This window comes from Vulpes vulpes, chromosome 14 (genome assembly GCF_048418805.1).
Source record: "Vulpes vulpes isolate BD-2025 chromosome 14, VulVul3, whole genome shotgun sequence".
NCBI classification, from domain to species: domain Eukaryota; kingdom Metazoa; phylum Chordata; class Mammalia; order Carnivora; family Canidae; genus Vulpes; species Vulpes vulpes.
Window position 1 is genome coordinate 18,021,462 of NC_132793.1, and position 3,516 is coordinate 18,024,977.

Consider the following 3,516-nt stretch of genomic DNA (forward strand, 5'->3'; position numbering starts at 1 on the left):
ATGCTCGCGCACTGCGCTACCTGGTGGAGAGGGAAGAGCCAGTGTGGAAGGCTCGGCCGGACTCTCCCCACGGGTTCCCGCTCCATTAGCGACCGCAGGGAGAGCGGAGAGCCCCAGGCCCCAGGCATCTACAAGTGACTACATTTCCCAGAGGTCTGTGCGCAACAGTAGGGGGGCGGAGCCGCGCCTCTCCTCCCAGCCTCCGGCATGCCGGCTGTTTTAATCTAGAAGGCTTCGCCCCCACCCTCCCCACCCCCATCCCCACCCCGGGTCTCGCAAAGCTCCGCAGACGCGAGGGACGAAGCAGGCATCGTCCTCATTTAACCAACCAGGAGCAGCTAAGCGCCGCGTGGCCTTCTGGGAAATGTAGTTTCCGAAACGACAGGGACCACAGTGGGAGGACGACGAGCTTTGCGAGCCAATTAGGGGCGGGCTGGAGCTTGTCAAGTGACCTCTGCGGCCAGCGGCTGCGCGGCGAGGATGGATCCGGGTCTGCGGGCAGTGGCCGGTGCCAGCGCCCGGTCTCCGCTTCTGGGCTGGCTTCCCCAGTCCCTGCGCTGTCCCTCTTGGCGCGACGCAGCGCCGCCCGCATGTCTGCAGATCCTTAAACCTGGGCCGGCTCTCCGTGACCTGGGCCGGCTCTCCGTGACCTCGTGTCAACTTGCAGGCTCAGTGGGACCTCCCCCTGCTCTTCTACCCTGGCTTCTGCAGCAGCCAAACTGAGCCACTCGAGCGGCTTCAGAGCTTTAACCTCTGGTCTTTGGGAACCTTTTCCACTATCTGTTCTCCCTCTACCCCCTTGTGCTCACCCTGGACCCTGTCGTCTCAGAAGCATGATGTATGGGGCCTGCATCACCTAACCTCTCAGGTTGGTGACCCTGCAGTCAAGGTCTCCGACTTCACCTAAGCCCTGAGCTCAGTGGGTTGGGAGAGCACTGAGGGGAGCAGGAGCGGGGAATCTGCTGCCAAGACCTCCGGCGGGAGTGTAAGGCTTCGGAAGGGCTATCCTTGTGGCCTTGCAACTTAGGCTCCTCCTGAAAGAGGGAGACAGGAGGGCCTGGCCGACTCAGCCCCTGGAGCATGACACTCTGGATCTTGGGGTCTTGAGTTTGAGGCCTACATTGGGTGTAGAGATAAATAAATGAGCTTTAAAAAAAAAATAGGGGGCAGCCCTGGTGGCGCAGCGATTTAGCGCTGCCTGTAGCCCGGGGCGTGATCCTGAGGACCCGGGATCGAGTCCCACGTCGGGCTCCCTGCATGGAGCCTGCTTCTCCCTCTGCCTGGGTCTCTGCCTCTCTCTCTCTCTCTCTCTCTGTCTCTGTCTCTATGAATAAATAAAATAATTTTTTAAAAAAAGTAGGGGCACCCAGGTGGCTCGGTGGTTGAGCACCTACCTTTGGCCCAGGTGGTGATCCCCGGAATCCTGGGATCGAGTCCCGCCCGCATCCGGCTCCCTGCTTCTCCCTGTCTGCCTGTGTCTCTGCCTCTCTCTGCATGTCTCTCGTGAATAAATAAATAAAATCTTTTTTAAAAAATAAATAAATAGAAATTAAAGAGCCTGAGAATGAAATGCAAAGCAAAGCTAAATATTAGTCGTGAGAATGCTAGAATGGCACTTTGGTACGAAAGTGGAAGATACTGATGCTCAAACAGAAGTGCTAAGTGGCATATAGAGAATGAAATGAGAATCACCAAGAAGACATAGCGAAGATGCTAAATTAATATGTTAATAGAGTTAAATGAACCCAGAGAGCAGATAATAAAGTCCTTTATAAAGCATGATAAGGGCAGCCCGGGTGGCTCAGCGGTTTAGAGCCGCCTTCGGCCCAGGGCGGGACCCCGGGGTCCTGGGATCGAGTCCCTCGTCGGGCTCCCTACATGGAGCCTGCTTCTCCCTTTGCCTGTGTCTCTACCTCTCTCTCTCTCTCTCTCTCTCTCTCTCTCTCTCTGTATCTCTCATGAATAAATAAATAAACTCTTCAAAAAATCTGTTTAAAAAGCATGATGATTGAAAAGGAGAGGGTGTTTTTTTTTCTTTAATTTATTTGGAAAGGGTGTTTCTGAGGGAAAGCCAGGTATATACGATGTTTTGTTAGCCTTCCAGAAAGATTAAATAGTATACCAAAAAAAAAAAAATCCCTTGGGAAGTGGCAGGTGTAAGAAAACCCTGGAAATCAGTAATCTGGCTTCAAAAAGAATAATTTTTTAAAAGGAATCTTTTCTTGAGGGGAAAAGGAGATCTAAAACAAGTATGTTTGGACATTTCAGAGGCGTTGTGCTGCATCTTACAGACAGAATCTCATGGAAACTGGGTTCCTGCTGTCACACAGGCCAATACACAGATTTTGGATCCCAGGATGGAGGCCACACACAGCCTGAAACTGCTCAGGAAGTTTACTGCCAAGCACTGGTGAGGAGATTTAGTTTGGTGTTGTTCTCTCTCTCTCTCTCTTTTTTTTTAAGATTTTGTTTATTCATGAGAGACACACAGAGAGAGGCAGAGATATAAGCAGAGGGAGAAGCAGGCTCCATGTAGGGAGCCCGATACGGGACTTGATCCCAGGACCCCAGGATCACGCCCTGGGCCAAAGGCAGACACTCAACCACTGAGCCACTGTCCCTGGTGTTGTTCTATTATCATGATAATGTTTTATTAATGTATATCTTTCATTCCTCTGTAGTATGAGGTCCATTTGTCATGGAAAAAAAGCCATGAACTGCCTTAAACCCTATCTGTAGTGTTTTCACACACCATGTGATATTTGATATAAGAAGACCCGCACACTGGTGAGTTAACAATTAACTAGGAAAGATAGGACTTTGAAAGCAATCCAGTTTGTTAGGCTTCTACATGTTAGCCTCCCCACCTGATTCTAAATTTAAAGACTTACTGTTTACTAACAGGAAGTTACAACTATATTTATATGTGTCTGGGGAAAATGCATGCAGAGAATAGCCATATCTTTATATGCAAGGCACATATCCAGAACCAAACAAAACAATTCCAGACTCCCACATTGAACATTAATATTTTAGGAGTAGAGCACAAGATCCCCAGTGAACAAGAAAACCTACGCATTATAGAAAAAGAAATCATGTAGATATCAATTGTCATTAAGGCAGAGCAATGGATCTCAAATTATTTGTGCAGGACTAGTTGTTTCTTTGTTTTCAATTCATTACCCTCCAATACTTCTGTAAAATAAGAATTTATTTCTAGAAAAAAATGAAATTATAGTGAAATATAAAATATAATCCCATTTTTAGTTATTAGATTTAACATACATAAAATCTCTCTAAAATTACTATAAAAGCGGGACACCTGGGTGGCTCCGTCAGTTGAGTATCTGACTCTTGATCTCAGCTCAGGAGCCCACATTGGACTCCATGCTAGGCATGGAGACTACTTTAAAAAATAATCATAATAAAAAATAAAATTGCTATAATAGCTCCCAAACACTTAGGCTCGATGCTATATTTAGTTCATGGCAGACTAGATGGGCAACCCACACTTGT